Source organism: Chrysemys picta, chromosome 2 (genome assembly GCF_011386835.1).
Source record: "Chrysemys picta bellii isolate R12L10 chromosome 2, ASM1138683v2, whole genome shotgun sequence".
Taxonomy (NCBI): Eukaryota; Metazoa; Chordata; order Testudines; family Emydidae; genus Chrysemys; species Chrysemys picta.
The window spans coordinates 230,460,988-230,478,837 of record NC_088792.1 but is presented as its reverse complement, the minus strand read 5'-3'; the positions used below and the strand labels follow the sequence as shown (position 1 = coordinate 230,478,837).

General features: G+C 40.4%; 1 long non-coding RNA gene across 2 annotated transcripts in view; it reads left to right on the top strand.

Moving 5' to 3' along the window:
* Positions 1–17,850, top strand: part of LOC112060221 (uncharacterized) — a 27,574-nt gene extending 9,724 nt beyond the window's left edge. Inside the window, exons 4-5 of one of the 2 annotated variants that reach the window (XR_010598891.1) lie at positions 2,756–2,882; positions 17,389–17,850. This is a non-coding gene — a long non-coding RNA (uncharacterized LOC112060221). Of the gene's footprint in view, positions 1–2,755; positions 2,883–7,144; positions 8,063–17,388 lie in introns of those variants that run through there. The other variant, XR_010598892.1, reaches the window with a different exon arrangement.

The following is a 17,850-nucleotide window of genomic DNA, read 5'->3' as shown; positions in this document are numbered from 1 at the left end:
TCCAGTGGGAGGCACATTCACTACCAGCATGCAAATATAATTGACACAGAAGTTAAGCTAGTCCTCCACCAGAATTGTTAACATCCATTATTGTATGCGGAGTTCTTCGTAAGCTTGAAAACTTCTCTCTCTCACCAACAGAATTGGTCCAATAAAATATATTACCTCACCCACCTAGTCTAACATCCATTATTGACATCCCCAGATGACAGGTGCTAGAGAAATACCAGCTGTCACTGTCATTTTAATACAATCTTTTTTCTTTAACTACCCCCCCCCCTCAATATTTAACCAATTATAATCCTGGACCAAGAACCGTTTCAGCTTTAGGGGTTTCATAAGAGGACGAAGAACAAGCTGGCATCACTTGTTACCTTCCAGGGCAGTTTCCTGCTGTTTCAGGGAAGGAAGGCTATTAGGCGATCCATTGTTACAGAAAATGCTGGCGTGTTTAAAATGATCAGCGGGACGGCAATATAATCAACCAAAAGTTCAATTAGTTTTTGATTTATTGTGCCACATGTTTTGCTTGTATGACTGATGTCATTAACATCAGGCTCGGTTGGCGTGTTCATCTGTCTCTCTCCGAACAGGGACACACTCAACAGATGGGGAATTTCATGGTCACAAATGGAATTGTTTATCTTTCTATTGTTCTTGTGTCAAGCAATCAAACCAAATCCATTACCCACCAATCAAAAGATCAGCACACCATCTTTTCAGCCATGGAGGAGGTTATGCAGTGGGGATTTAAAGCTTTTAAAAAGGATAAAAAAATAAGGAAGCCCAACACTGAACTGTAGACATAAATGGAAAGCTAGAACAAATTTAGCCTTTTTTTAACCGGCAGATTTTAGGAGGTCGAGGAGAGGAGACGAGACGCTTCCAAGTTTTAGCCATTCAATGTTTTTCTAATTTGGAAACTTGAGATTTATTTTTTTTGGTTTGATTGTTTTTTCAATCACCGATGTAATTTGGCTTTTGTTGTATTTTAAAATAAAACCAATGATTGGCATTTCACTATTTTCCCCTGGGCTTGGAGGTGGAAACAAAATGTCAAATTGAAGAACAAAAAGCTAGTTACATGTTGGCATAAGGCTTTATAGCCTGGGTCTTGAGCAGGCATCTCTGAACATCCAGTCCTACAAGAGACAGTGGATCACAGTTACCCCTGTGCGGAAAACCAGCATAAGGTCTATATACCACCTAAGCCCGCACAATAGAAGTACAAGCCTTAACAAGTGCATAGGCCCTGTGCTGGATCTCTGCATAGGGATCAATTTCGCCCAGTTCAGAAAATGAGCCTTCTGCTTCATTTTCCTCCACTCTCATAAAAAGATGACCAAGCAGTAGGTATACCCAGGGTCTAATGTGACCTCCAGAGCTGAGGAATGGTAGTCAGGGTTTATGGATTCTACTCCTAAGTCTTTCTGATCTTGGGCAAATCACCTCTCTGTGCCTCAGTTTTTCTAGCTATAAAATAGGTAGGATACGACCTACACCATGAGGATATTGCAAAGCTTGACTGATGTTTGTCAGCTGCTTTGAGATCCTTAAATGAAAAGTGCCACAGTAAATTAAATGTCAGGAAAAAATTGCCCACGCTTACTACATGAACATTAGAAGTCTGTTGGCAGAACAATGTCAAAGGACTCTGTATGACTACCCACTAGAATAGGTCACTCCGGGTGGTTTTTAGGTCCAAATGCAGACTACTGATTCTTCTCAAAACATTACAGTAGATCCTGATTCTTCTATCCTTACTCACACCAAGTTTGCCTTACTCTGCACATAGTTCCATTGAAGTCTCAGGATTTCTGCCACATTGGGTGGAAATCTCACAAGAATTAATTGACCAGAACAAGAAAACAGGCCTCTTCTAGTTCTGGATTTAGCCTGGAACCCATCTTGTAGGGACAAGCTCAGATGAGGGATATGAATCTGTATCTCCCAAATTCAAAAGTCTAGAAAACAAGGTTCTGGTTTTTGCCCATTGCTAACTGTGCTGCTGGCTGGCAGCCTATGTGCCAGCTCATGCCAAGGTCCCGATGTCTCAACTGAACACTGACAAATACATAGCTGAAATCAGTCTGGCTCACCTCTGTGTTAGTATTGTCAAAACAGGCATTAGAATGATAAGAATGTGATTGACATTTAGACTTTATTGCATGCTTCTGAGTTGCTCCATAAATTAATCTCACTTATAACATTTGTATCCCATATTGTGAGACTCTGAGACTGTAAATCACCAGACAGGAGAGAGACATTAGTTAGTGTGAAAGGCTGATCTTCAACAGAAAGTATTACACAGTTCCCCAAAGGAAAGGTCCATCTGTACCAAATCAAGTATTGTAGCATCTTGCATCTGGAATTTCCCTATCATCAACAAGAGGACAAAAGATTTTTTGTTGTTCTGCTTTCCTCTCCATGAAGGTGAGTCATACAAATGGACTCCTCCTCTCAGCTGAGTTTGCTGCTCAGAGCACATGGCAGGAGAGGGATAAAAATCCCTAACAAAAGGACCTTGGTATCTCTAAGCTACTTGGACTTGGGGGAGCAAAGTGGCATAAGCAAGAGATCCCCAGCTGCTTAGCCTGGGTTAGGCCTACAGGACATATAGCGCTTATTGATTATAGAAGCTTCCATTACCTTTTGAAACTTGTTTGTAACTCATTTGTGTATATATATTTACCTACTTTAACCTTGTAAATAACTCATTTCCTTTTCTTAGTTAATAAATCTTTATATATTTTAGTATAGGATTGGCTATAGGTGTGAGATTTAAGGTGCAATTGACCTGGGATAAGTGACTTGTACTTTGAAACTGGGAGTAACCTGAATATTGCTGTGATTCCTGGTGTAAGAGACCATATTCTACAAAGGTAAGCTCACTGGGATGGTGAGATAGATTGGAGTACTCAAAGGGACTGTGTGTGACTCCATGTGAAAGTGATAGTTATAGTCAAATTATAGTACTTGAGGAGTTTACACTTGATAACTAGTTGGCAAAATCTACATATAGACCTCAAAACCAATTTGAGATTTGTGCCCTGCTTCCTAACAGTCTGCCCTGAGGCTGGTACTCACACTCCGGAGTCACTACAGGCAGTGTCACAATAACTATAATATATTATTAACGTAATAAATTGATTGTGGGTGGTTCTGCTGCCACCAGCAGGGGACTCAAGGAAATGAGCTGTTGGCTTATAATGTGCCTTCCTTCACTGAAGACTCCAAATTCAATCGGGAAGCCAGTGGGCAGGGCTTAAATGTCGATAATTGTGATGGATCTCTGCCCACCCAACACCTTAATACCCAGCAACATCAAAAGATAGCCACTGTGACATTCAGTGGTGGCACAAGCTTTATCATGTGATTTGATTACCAGAGGGGCTGGCAATGGGGGAAGCCATGGAGCTCACAACCCTCTCTAGATCAGACAGGCCTCAGAGTTCTTTGGACTATAGCCTGGTACACAGGCTAAGGATGGGCAAAGTGCTTTACTTTGGGTGCAGGGGGATATAAACATGCATAAAACTCTACAATTGAAAGGCTGATTTCGATTTTTTACAAAATCTTTAAAAACTGCTGATTTATGCAGATTTATATTCTTCCTGAGCAGTTTGCCTCCCCTCCCACTCTGGTTTCTGGCCCCTTCAGCACAGCGGGGCTGAGAGTGTGATTCTACAAAAGGCACTGAGTAGCTCCATGTCCAGCGTGACTTACCAGTTCCATGTCAAATGGGCGCAGTTTACCAATAAGCAGAGGGTTTTGTTTCACTCCCTTGCAAGCTCATCCTGGCCTCAGACTCAAGGGAGGGTCTTTCTTTGGGAGTAATAATGATTCTGCAGGCCAAATTAAGCCCTGAATACCTGAGCAACCTCATTGTCTTACAGCTCTACCCGCTGTGACACCAGTGCAGCTCCATTGTCTTCAGTGGGTTTTCACAGGGGTAATTGATTTGACCTTAGCAAACCATTCTGTTGGAGATGCACAAGCAGGGACAGAACCCAGTTCACGCTCTCTTAGCTGTGACGACACTGCAGGGTGACCATTACTGAAAAGCATGACAAATGTCTTTTCTGGGGGGAGGGTCATTAAAGTGAGTAGCTATGATGCTGAATTCACACCCGGGGCAGATCTGCCAAGTAAGACAATACCATTTTTACAATCACTTTGGCCGCACTTTAAGATCCCCAATTCCACCTCTCTCAAAGGGGGCACGTTAGTTCTATTGATCATGTTTATGATGGCCGGGCCTCAGGACCAACCAAACACAGAGTAGCAGACTGTCCCTGCCCCAAAGAGCTGATAATCTAAGCAGACAAGACAGACACAGGGAGGAAGTAAGGGACTTAACACAAGCAGTGTGATTGCAACAAATGTGATGTTAATTCCATGATTACCATCTCCTTTTGGGGCGGGTAGGTGGAGGGGATCAGCTAAATGGAAAGAAAAATGAAGGGAGAAGAGACATTGAAGGGAAAGCAGCTGATGGGGACAGGGCCGGGGAGAAGAGGCGGGGCAGAGGGGCAGGTGTGAAGTGAGGCAGAGGTGAGAGGGTGGTGGTTGGAGTGAAGAGTCAATCAGCATCAGGCACTCAGAACTAGACACTGTCAAAATCATGCCATTGTCACACCCTCAGAAACTGCACCGTGCAGCCAGGGGACTTCTCTGTGGAATTGACGCTGTCCTGATCCTTTTTTAAGGCAAAGGAGGAGGGAAACCTGTCCTGTTGAATGGGTCACTGTTAATTACTTGGAAGGGAATCAACTTAAAAAAAAATCTCACTATTGAAAAAAAAAACAAAATGAAATCCATTAGTGAATTAAAGACACTAAAACATCAGAAATCTTCAGGCCCTATTTATGCTGGCTTCACAAAACATGCTAGTACCTCTCTAACAAACTCAAAACCTAATCCTGCTCCCAGTAAAGTCAATGGCAAATATCCCATTGGCTTCAGAGGTGGGCTCAGGGTTTCCCTGGCCTGTGTGGATGGGAGCTGTTACCATCTCAAGTCTATAACCTTATTGTTCTCATTAGAGCCTATACTCTGTTGCATAACAGGTAAATCTAATCCCCACTGAGCCACCTGAGCCTATTTCTTACTGTTAACTTGGCAGTATGATAAGGATAAACCACAAGTATTTTTGGAATGGGAGTGAACTCAAATGTACGCACAATTAACCACTTAAAAATAAACTGGGCCAAAACTACATATGTATGCGGTTTGCACAGAATCTCTAACACATGCCTCTGTAGGCCAAAGCTGCAATGTTAGTGCTGGTTTTTTTGCTGGAAAAGAACAGTTAAGTGTCATCTATTGTCCATAGAAATGTGACCAATTGTAACAAAAAGAAAAATAGTAACAAGTGCACTGTGCAAGAATAATAGCAGAGATCAGGGGTAGGCAACCTATGGCACCCATGCCAAAGGCGGCACACGAGCTGATTTTCAGTGGCACTCACACTGCCCAGGTCCTGGTCACCAATCCGGGGGGCTCTGCATTTTAATTTAATTTTAAATGAAGCTTCTTAAACATTTAAAAAATCTTATTTACTTTACATACAACACTAGTTTAGTTATATATTATAGACTTATAGAAAGAGACCTTCTAAAAACATTAAAATGTATTACTGGCACGTGAAACCTTAAATCAGAGTGAATAAATGGAGACTCGGCACACCACTTCTGAAAGGTTGCCAACCCCTGGCACAGATGGATATAGGAAATGAAGCTAGCCAATACCACTTACTAATGAGTCAGTGCTAGTCAGACAGTCGGCTTCTTTCTCTAGATAAATGAACATGCTGAAAAAAATTAACATGCTGCAAAACAGTCTTATCTTATTCCTATAATGGCTTACGAAAAAGTCTTTCAAAATCATAAGGAAAGCCTCACAACTTAAAGATTTGTGAGTATATGACAGGTTTCTAAAATGAGTATTTAAATTTGCAGGTGTTTTGGGTCTTTCCCCAAATGAGAGTAAGAAAGTTATTTAGAAATTTAAAAACCATTCTGAACTTCCTAGTCGGTAACAAGAAGCCAGTCAGGATAAGGCAGAAACGTTACTATTTTAAAGGAAAATACAAATTGAAATACAAAGAAAATGCAAACAGAATCCCAACAAAAGCTTCAGAGCATCACACACAATAGTTACATAAAGCTATTGCAGGGTTCTAGAGAAAAGCTGCTGGTTGGGTCATCAAAGAAAGAAAGAGGCATAAATAGGTAATCAATGCGATTACAAATTATAGCCCCAATCATGCAAAAGCTGTATGAAGAAGTCCATATGACTACTCATTGTAAGAAGCGCTATGTAGTTGCAGGTTCAGATTCCTAATAATTCATCCCAGCAATGCCCACATCATTCCGTTTCGAGTTAGTTTTAACAAAGATAGGACCCCAGACCGCTTGCCCCTGTGAGCAGAACTCCCAAGGAGTTTTGCACATGAAGATCGTGCAGGATCAGGCCCTGCACTGGTAATGGACTAAAGGCATTTAAAAAAAAATCACCAAAAAGTCTGATACATTCAAATAATACTCTACTAACAAGCCATTACAATGCTGTTGGAAAACAAACTCTCATTAAATCTTCCAGACTTGTTTTGTGATTTTTTAAAGCAGCTTGATCTATATTGATCCAGTGACTTTTTTCCCAGTCAGCAGGAAATCAGGATCATTTTGGCACCAATTGGACACATTTTTTGCACTATTCTGCTTAACCAAAGCTTAAATAACATTGAGTATTGGCTCAATGTGGATGACATCATTTTTTAGAACAGTTGGAAATGTGGTTCCTGCACCTGTGCAGTTGGAGCTATTTGGCATGACGACACATTGGGCCCTATACCACACGGCTGTAAAATGCACCACTTGGATACCTAGGGAAAGATCACTAAATGTCACATATTGCTCTTCCATGGACAAACCCAAAAGATGATGCAACATGAACTGAAACTGCTACAGCTTTGAACTTACCTACTGCCTGGGCTGCCTTCCCTTAGAGTGCAGGATTCCACAGCCACATGCTGGGGATGGGCACATGGCCTTTGGGTGAGCAGATATGTTGGGAGTACAGAGGAGAGGCCATTCTGGTGGGCCTCCCTTCTACTTGACTGTCCAGCCTTCCCTTCCCACAGGGTAGAATGGCTTGGAAGGGAGCTCAGATTCACTACCTTGTGGGTCCAACCTTCTCCGTCCCCTTCAGCCCATACTGAGGATATGATGCTGTACATATCAGGAGAGGAGGGCTGCATGCAGCAAGGAGTGGGAAGCGCCAGGGAACCTAAATACCACATCAATGAGCCTGCTGCCTATTTACCCCCTTCTTCTAAGTGTCTCATTTGGATCACACAGTTCCATATTTCCTCAAATGTGTCCACATGCGGCTGCCCCTTTCCTGTCCTGCACAGCTGCAAATAAGGGAACAGGCGCACATTTTAGCATAGTATAAATAAAAAGCTAACTACAGAAAATAAACAATGGAATTGACACTTCCCGCCATTTGGCTGCCTGTACCTAGCATGTTACCTTATTCGTGCCCATGCATGTCCTCCTGTAGCAGCTGCACACTTTCTGCTGAATGCCGCACAATGACATGCAGGATCAAGAACTGTGTCTTTGTAGGACTTCAAAGCCTGTTTTCCCCTTTTGTTTATGTTCTACTGTTAAAATGAGACAAATTTAAAACAAGGATGTGAAAAATACCACTGAGAATGTCACTAACCATTGGCATCAGCACTTAGATACCACAGTAATAGAAAATACCTACTCTGGAGAGATGCATTACACCTACAAAAGAGAGTTTCCTATTAAGGCTATCGTTCTGTCCTTAACTTACCTCGTGGTGTCTGAATAGTGCAGCTGAGATGCTATGGGAGATCACCCAGCGTTATCAAACCCCTGCAATACCTAGGCACAATTGGTTGAATTTAAAACAGATTGGTGGAGAATCTCGTCTTTGAAAAGTTAATCTCTTATGGTAGTTTTTGCATAGTTTGTATGTAAATGCCATACAACCTACTGCCATCAACCTGGGGGGAATTCCCATCCATGTTAGTGAACCTACACTTTGTTCTGAAAGGACTGAGATGGTTATTTGATTTCTTTGCTGATTCAGTCCTTACCTTCTCTCCTGATACTGCCAATAAAGGTGTCAAAAGATCTTACTACTTTAAGTACGTGACTTGTTTCTAGGAATCTGATTAAAGTAAATCTCCTCAGAGAAAGATTTGTTAATGCTGCAAATACATACCAAGGAGGATTTCCAAGATCATTATCTGGGTGTGAGTCAGTCCCTTTCAAATCTCCTCGACCCCAAGATTTTTGATTTACAAGGAGCTGATGATCCTTACTTGTCATTTTCTTCTGACCCATTCGCCATTAAACTTAAAATGCTTATCCTTATTTTTCCCCTGTGGTAATCCATTCAGTTACTCTGTAAACCCCACTGCAACTATTGCACAGAGCTCAGTTTAGGATGGGGTTTACTAATATAAAACAGTAAAGGGCTTGTTGGCTGTATACCAGTGATGGCAACTTTTTCAGAATAATTACATATTTGTAGACTCTATATCCTTTAGATTTTAAATCTGGTGCGCTCCTAGAAATCCTCCTAAAGCACAGCATTTTCACATTGCTACCTGTTATTTTTCATTCCAGGACTAGGCAAAGTTTGGAAATCATCAGCAGTCCAGCCAATTGAATGGTGATAATAAATTGTAAAGTATGAGGGTTTTTTTTAAAAAACATGTTGAGACATACTAGCCCAAAGAATAAATATATCACTGGATCCTTCAGTTGGAGAAAAGTAAATGTCAATCATCTTTACCTAGGTGGGGACAAGCCCTATTTTTATTGCAAACTATTCCCCATTTTCCCACTGTGCCCCGCTAGGAAGCTCTGTTTGTCCAATGGAATTCAAAGCCAAGTCTTCCTTTTTTATATATAATTATCCCTATTTCTAGCTTTGAAATGCCTGGAGGAATAGGGAGGGAGATGGGGATGAGAGGCACACGGAGGTAATCCTCTCCTGAAGCATACAGAACTTATTATATCACATTTAAAAACTGATTAAAGAATAAAAATGCAAGAACTTGAACCTAAGTTCTCATGAGGCAAAAACAGAATACATGGGACATGTGATTCTTCACTACCTTGCACAGTCCACAAAAACTTAAACCTGCGTAAAGTGAGTGGCTGTATAACAGTTCTCATTCTCAAATGGCAGCCTTTAAATCTACTTTATGCAATGACTACATAAATTGCAGTGCAATGGAGAACCAGGGCCAATAGCTTTACTGTGGACAGCCTGCAAGTCCCCAAATAGTTCTGATTTTAAAGAACAAGAACGTTCTGTCATATAAAGATTTTAAAGAACAAGAACGTTCTGTCATATAAATTGTAGACACCCGTTATCAAAATGCATTAAGAAAAAATCCGGGATTTTTCACTCAACTAATTGCCAAATTAGTCAACTGTGATCCAAATTAAACAAAAGCAAACTGAATCAAAGCATTCCTAATCATGCAAACAGACATGAAACAACCATGTCAATAACTAGGGCAGGGGTTGGCAACCTTTCAGAAGTGGTGTGCCGAGTCTTCATTTATTCACTCTAATTTAAGGTTTCGCGTGCCAGTAATACATTTTAATGATTTTAGAAGGTCTCTTTCTATAAGTCTATAATATATAACTAAACTATTGTTGTATGTAAAGTAAATAAGGTTTTAAAAATGTTTTAAACCAGTGGCCAGGACCCAGGCAGTGTGAGTGCCACTGAAAATCAGCTCACGTACCGCCTTCAGCACGCATGCCATAGGTTGCCTACCCCTGAACTAGGGTGAACACTGAAAATGCTAGGTCAGTGCACTGTGAGTCAACAGCTAAACAATGGGAATGTGGTTTAACTTGCCTGTAGCAATACCAAATGGATTCTTCTTCTTGCAGATGAAGCATCACTAAGGGTCTAATCTAGCACCATTGCAGTCAAGGAGAGTTTTGCTATAGACATTAATTGGTGCTGTATTAGGTAATAAAAGAACACTGTTTGGTACAGATCAGTAAATTGCTCCTGGCTTCACCACCATTATTACCAAGTCCTGACCCTTGGAAACATATTAAATCTTTAGGGTCAGACGTTCAAGCTGTGAAAATTCCACACAAACCTGTGGGTGCGCGTACTACTTGATTGTACAAATGCCTCATTTGTATATCAGATATTCACATGCATGTTATGCACATGCAAGTATATGCTCACCTTGCTTGAAAATCTTTCCCTTCGTGTTAGTGCTATATTTTGCCAATTGCATCATTGTATATAGCCTTGTTAATTACATCACAAGGGTAGAGCTTATACTTTAAATATAAAAGGAGTGCTTATGAAATGTGCCAGATTGAAAGCACCCGAAAGTGACCTTGGGGGGCAAGTCTAAGGTGGTGGAATGAGCTCTCACATGATCTAAGAACTGCCTTAAACGCACCACTTTCCATTCCAAACGCAAGGCCATATCTTTGACCTTGCCTTCAAAACATCAACACACACGCAGCACAGGCCAGAGAAAATAGTTGTTCAAAAAAAAAAATGTACTAAATTTTCCCTTTGGAGAGAAAAAGGGAGACATGAGAGAAAGAAATGCTAGTCAGCTTACTTCGTGCATTTCTGGAAGGTGCCCAGCTACTAGGATGTTGAGGATGTTAAAAGAACTGAATAGAAATTTCTCTGTTTATCCATAGAACAAACACCGATTTATACTCATGCTTCAATCACACTATGGAAGGACCTGTTTTTTTTAATTTAGCTGGAATAAAGTCACACAAAGTCAAATGTGTTAATGAGACACTGTCACTGTCCTATATCAAACAGTGACAAACAAGGTTTGGTATACAGAGACATCAGTCTGCATAGTACCATGGCAAACACATTAGGAAATTCATGTCAAAGGTTAGAAATGTATTGATTGAAACACACAAAAGGAGAGGAATCAAAATGAGGCAAAGAGCATTGAAGCTGAAATTGAGTGATTATGCAAAACGATTAATCAATACCTAACAAAGTCCCTTTTTGGAGATGGTGAATATTTGTTCTAGTCTCTTATTCAGTCAAACAGTCTTTGGTGAGGAAAAAAGGGTTAGTTCTGTTGTTCAATTCCGAGTCATTTTCCTGACTGGAACAAATTGATAAATTAAACAGTAATAAGTCACCAGGACCAGATGGTATTCACCCAAGAGTTCTGAAGAAACTCAGATGTGAAACTGCAAAACTGTAGTCTATAACCTATCATTTAAATCAGTTTCTGTACCAGATGACTGGAGGATAGCTAATGTGACGCCAATTTTTTTAAAAGGCTCCAGAGGCGATCCTGGCAATTACAGGCCAGTAAACCTACCTTCAGTACTAGGAAAATTGTTTGAAACTATAGTAAAGAACAGAATTATCAGAATCTACTAGAATTCTTTGAGAGGGTCAACAAGCATGTGGATATAATGTACTTAGATTTTCAGAAAGCCTTTGACAAGGTCCCTCGCCAAAAGCTCTTAAGCAAAGTAAGCTGTCATGGGATAAGAGGGAAGGTCTTCTCATGGCTCAGTAACTGGTTAAAAGATAGGAAACAAAGGGTAGGAATAAATGGTCGGTTTTCAGAATGGAGAGAGAGGGAGTTAAATAGTGGTGTCCCTCAGGGGTCAGTACAGGGACCAGTACTGTTTAACATAGAATCATAGAAGCATAGGACTGGAAGGGACCTTGAGAGGTCATCTAGTCCAGTCCCCTGCACTCATGGCAGGATTATGTATAATCTAGATCATTCCTGACAGGTGTTTGTCTAACCTGCTCTTAAAAATCTCCCATTATGGAGATTCCACAACTTCCTTAGGCAATTTATTCCAGTGCTTAACTACCCTGACAGTTAGGACATTTTTCCTAATGTCCAACTGAAACCTCGCTTGCTGCAATTTAAGCCCATTGCTTTGCATATTCAGAAATGATCTGGAAAATGGGGTAAACAGTGAGGTGGCAAAATATGCAGATGATACAAAATTACTCAAGATAGTTAACTCCAAAGCAGACTGCAAAGAGTTACAAAGGCATTTCACAAAACTGGGTGACTGGGATGATGGCAAATGGCAGATGAAATTCAGTGTTGATAAATGCAAAGTAATACACCTTGAAAACATAATCCCAACTATACATATACAATAATGGGATCTAAATTAGCTGTTACCTTTTCAAGAAAGAGATCTTGAAGTCATTGTGGATAGTTCTCTGAAAACATCCACTCAATGTGCAGTGACAGTCAAAAAAGCTAACAGAATGTTGGGAATCATTAGGAAAGGGATAGACAATAAGACAGAAAATATCATATTGCCTCTATATAAATACATGGTACACCCATATCTTGAATACTGCATGCAGATCTGGTCACCCCATCTGAAAAAAGAGATTGGAATTGGAAAAGGTACAGAAAAGGGCAACAAAAATGATTAGGGGTATGGAACAGCTTTCATATGAGGAGAGATTAAAAATACAGACTTTTCAGCTTGGAAAAGAGATGACTAAGTGGGGATATGATAGAGGTCTATAAATTCATGACTGGAGTGGAGAAAGTAAATAAGAAAGTGTTATTTACTCCTTCTCATAACACAAGAACTAGGAGTTACCAAATAAAATCCCTAGCAGGTTTAAAACAAACAAAAGGAAGTATTTCTTCTCATAGCACAGCCAACCTGTGGAATTCCTTGCCAGAGGATGTTGTGAAGGCCAAGACTATGACAGGGTTCAAAAAGGAACTAGATAAGTTCATGGAGGATAGGTCCATCAATGGCTATTAGCCAGAATGGGCAGGAATGGTGTCCCTATTCTGTTTGCCAGAAGCTGGCAATGAGCGACAGGGGATGGATCAGTTGATAATTACCTGTTCTGTTCATTCCCTCTGAAGCACAGGGCATTGGCCACTGTTGGAAGAGAGGGTACTGGGCTAGATGGACCTCTGGTCTGATCCAATATGGCCGTTCTTATGTTCTGATGTTCCTGCTTTAGATAAAACAGATAGAAAGAAGGGATATAAGAGATATGATAGTGAAGATGGAGAAAATCCAGCTTTTGCTGGGATGGCTGGTCAGTCACAGACAGAGGTTTTAGGCTGGCAGAAGAGCCATGAGAGCTGTTTTTCTGGTTGGTTTAGTCAGGTCACTCTCCTTCACTAGTCCTGCTGAGGCTGAGCAGAGCTGGACAACCTGTCTCATCTCACCATGCTGGTGCTGTGTGGCACAAAAGCCAAGAAAGAGAGATTGGACAGGAGGCAGTGGGGGAATGGAAAAGAGCACACAAGGGAGGGGAAGACAGAGCAGGATCCCTTATGTGTCTGGCTGGGGTTCTGGCTGGTGCAGTGCTGATGTCCAAGCATCCCCATGGGAGTAGCAAGGTCTGGTGTCACGGTAACAATTCTTCCTGCAGTGATGGTAAAAAGGTTTTTTTGTCTTTCCCAAAGTCTCTTCCATCAGGGTCCCCAAAAAGGCAATGTGTGGAATGGTCCATCCTCTCATTATTTTGCTCACCAATTAGGCCTAATTTCTGAAGCACCAATTTTGGTCCATTAATTTCTGGTCCTCTACTCCTCTGGTTTACCAGTCAATCTTAAAACAATCCTTGAGTAGTATTAATAAACCCTTTAAACGAGTTCAGTCTTCTTACATCTTTTCCTTACACAATTTTATAATACAGTTCATTGTGACCATTCATAAACCTTTACCCACCTTTCACCGGTTAGGCTAACAATTAAAGTAGGCCTGCTAGGCTCTATTTATTACAACAGACTACCTCAAAGAGAGAGTGACCCTGCTTCCATTGAAGTCAATGGCATAATTCCATTGGTTTTAATGATGTAGAAGGAAGGAAGTTCAGTCTCTGTACCCATTTATTCCTTGGCCTCTCTCCTGAGACTAGCCATAAGGGCACCAAATGTGGCGACCGTGTTTAGGATACAGAGACCTGTCTGCTGGGAACTGGACTAAGATCACCAACCCATTGCACATAGGCTGCTCAGCAGCCATGATGGTCATTGGAGACCTAGATAGGATCTGTGCTAGTGACCTAGGGGTGAAAAACAGCTTTGTTTATCATTCCCAGTGGCATCCAGTTCCTTTCTAATTTTAGTATATGTGCTGCCGAAGCAATATAAACAACCATTAATCTTTCTTAAAGGTGAAAAAGATCAGAAAAGCAAAATTTGCTATATGTTGTCATTTTGTTTTTATGGAAGAGGAAAGCAGTTTTTTGCCCAATATCTATTTAAAACATACATCCATATTTTCAGTGATGATTTATTCTTTGTCTAACTTTCATTTGAGAAGAGATAAACTCTACACAAAGAGTAAACCCCCTACAGCTGTGTCCACAGCAACATTAACAATGCCACACAATGGCGTCCTTTAATCGCATAGAAGCAAGTGACACCACCACATAATGAGGCAGCAATGTATTGGCGCCTTTGACAATCAATCTTTAAAATGTGTTATCCATTTGATTGCAGATGTAAATCAGCATCTCAATGTTACATAAGTAATTTTAAGCTTTATGGTCAAATATTTACATAAAGCATCCTACTAAAAGCACAAAACTACAACTGATGCATCATGGAGGTGGCTAAATTAAAATTACCAAAGGTCAGAGTGTAAAAGTTAAGGTTCCAATCTGTACTGCATATTCTGTTTATATTCTGATATATATTTTGTGACACAAAAATATTGTATTAAGCTAAACCTTTAACCAGAAAACAGGAACAGAACTATGACATAGGCCTGATACACTGGTGTAACTCTATTGATTTCAATGGAGGTTAATACAAGGCATTACTACATTTGCACCAGTGTAGCGGAGAGTAGAATCAGGTGCTATGTCTTTACAATGTACCCACATTAACCTTGCTCTTGGAACTTTAACTTTTGCACTTAAAAATAAATTGAAAAAAAAAATCAGTAACTGTGCAACCTTAATGTTGCATGAACAGTTTTTGCCTTTAATTTAGAGAAAGGAGGGGAAAAACTTGCAGCTATCTAATATTACATTTTGAGCTGGTCAGAAAATAAGTATATTTTGAGATTCTTAAAAAAAATTTTTTTGAGAAAACAAAACCGATTTTTTTCAGCTTCCATTTTTGAAAACAATCTTTTTTCATTTCCCCCCTCCAAAAATATAGAAAATTTTGACGCTCCCCCCTCAGATTTCTACGAAAATTGAAAAAGGTAATTTTTCTCAAAAAGTTTTGAACAATATTTTTTGACGTGCTCTCCTATTAGCCTGAAAATGGTTCCATTTAGACTTTGAAATTAACACTGCATTGAGATGAATGGGATTATGGAAGATTGGTTCTTAGCTTTTCTAATTTGGCTGTAAATTATTTTTTTTAAACCAGTCTATATTGTGATGGCCATTACAACAGGAATTTTTTTTTAATGGAAGTTTAGAATGTACAGAATACAGAAAATTGTCAGGAAATGTTCATTTCCAGCCAACTGCAGTTTTTCTCCATTATTGCAGTTTTTTTTAAAGTTGTTTTGTGTTTCATTGGGACATTTAGGACAAAGTTTTCAAACCGTGGCTTCTGCTTTGTCACATGCACAACTGCGTAAGGGGATCCACTGTGCACCCTGGCACATAAGTGATAGAATATGCACGGGCAAACTTTTATTTGAGCAAAGTGAGTCTAAATGAATTACTGTACAACATATGCATTCTAAGGGAATCGTCTGCAAAAATTGCATGTGCAAATTGAGTCCAGATTGTCTGGAGCCAAATATTCAGAGTGTCAATCTCATTCCCACTAAGTGTCCCAGCTGCAGCAGCCCCTGTTCCTGCCAGTGGGGTTAGTTTATTAGCAAAGGGGCAGAGTCTCATCTGGCTTTCCTAAAAACCACAAAAGCTCATAAGTGATTTCATAATGTTTTTCATTTTATTTTTAAATCTTTTTACCAAAACCAAGTGACAGGCTTTGCTCAGGGCTAGTCCAATGTCCTTGCTTAATTACTCCTTTCAGAAGTTTTTGTTATACCTCTCTTTTTAAAATAGTGTTGTTAATATTACCCATATATTTATTATGGGATAACTGCATTTGTTCTCTGCCCCATGATTCAAAAATTGCAGAATGGACTCTGCTCAATCTTAATTAAAAAAAAAAGCACCTCTGCCAGCCACTTCACTTTGAAAGTGTCCAGCCTCAGACAGAGTGATTTTGGAAAATAATGAGCAGGGGAGGGGGAAGGGGATATGTGATAATGGAAACCATCAAGTGCTCCCTGATTCAGGTTTGATATTTTTAGCTTAATAGAATCTGCTCCTTAAAAATGTATGGTCCTGAGTCAGGAAAGCCTCTAGACATTTTCTTAAGTACATCCCTATTCAGGACAGCACTTCTTTGCTTAACTGTAAGCACATGCTTAAGTTCAGCCCCAAACAGGTCCTGACTTGGGGCCTACTATTGGCCAGTGTTACCTCAGGCACAATTCATTTGTAAGTCCAACATTAGGATTTTTGACTAGTATTGCTTTGTACTGAATGGGGCTTAGATGCTTTGAGAGAGGTACCATACAAATAGGTTAACTAAATACATCATAAAAATATAAGATGGCTTAGAAAATGTCAGCTTTAATAAAAGCTCTGTTTCACAGAAAAGATAGTCACCTGCAGACCAGAGCCAACATTAGTTATAATCACATTTTACAAAGTTAAAATGAGTGTTAAGATTGCAAAATCAAGCATTCAAGCGGGTACATAGTGCCTATGAAGTATACAATATCTATTTGCACCTATCTATATTTTATGGGTTGTACTAAGGTATGCTTCAAATGCATCTGTCCTGTACAAGAATCTGGGCATGCAGCAGAAAGGATAGAGGACACATACTGCTGCCTCCGCACACTCTCAGCCGAGATGTCATGGCAGAAAGGGGCCCATCTCCTCTTGAAATGCTGCCAGAGCCTGTCAGTGCTTGAGGAGATAAGGAGCTTGATTTGATTTTCTTTTATTCGTTCAATAGTGTTTGTAAGTTTATGTTTTTGCCATTTGTTTTCTGCCTTGGTTTGCTTTGTTTTGTAGCTGACCTAAGTTTCCTTCCCTCTGTGAGCCAGAAATGGGCTGAGCCCATTGGGAAGACATACCTTTCGGTCTTTCAGTATCCTGCAGCAAGTTCTTCCTGCCCCCTGCCCCACCTAATGTAGTGAGGCCCCAGGGGTTTTATTGCTCCGTGGGCAGGAGATACAAGGGTGGTGGGAATGATATACATGAGTGCGGGAGCACCATAGTCATATACAGAGATTTAGTTGGGTGAGTAGTTACTTAGCCTTGTTATATGTCTTTTACTTAACATCTCCCTTTTCCTTTGTTTTTCAGATCTGTGGAATGTGAGAAATGTTGCTGACTCAGCACCTGGCCAGATGCTCACAGCCCTGGCAGCCCCATTAAAGTAAATATGTTGTGATGACTAAGCGCAGGTCTCCACTACCACTTAAGTCGATTTAACTTACATTGTTTAGGGGTGTGAAAAAGCCCCCTCCCCCAAGTAACGCAAGTTTTGCGCTGTCTACACCAGCACTAAGTCAGTGAGAGATGTTCTCCCGTCGACATAGCTTACGCTTCTCACCGAGGTGGAGTAATTATTCTGACGGGAGAGTGCTCTCCCATCGTCATAGCATGTCTTCACCAGACGCGCTACAGCTAGGCAGCTGCACCAATGAAGCGCTATAGCGTAGACTTGCCCTAAGTGCATGTGGTAACTGACCTTAGATTTTGCCCTGTGTTTTCCAGAGCTACTCACATAAGTTAAGTGTTTTGAAATAAAAGTATTTTTCAATC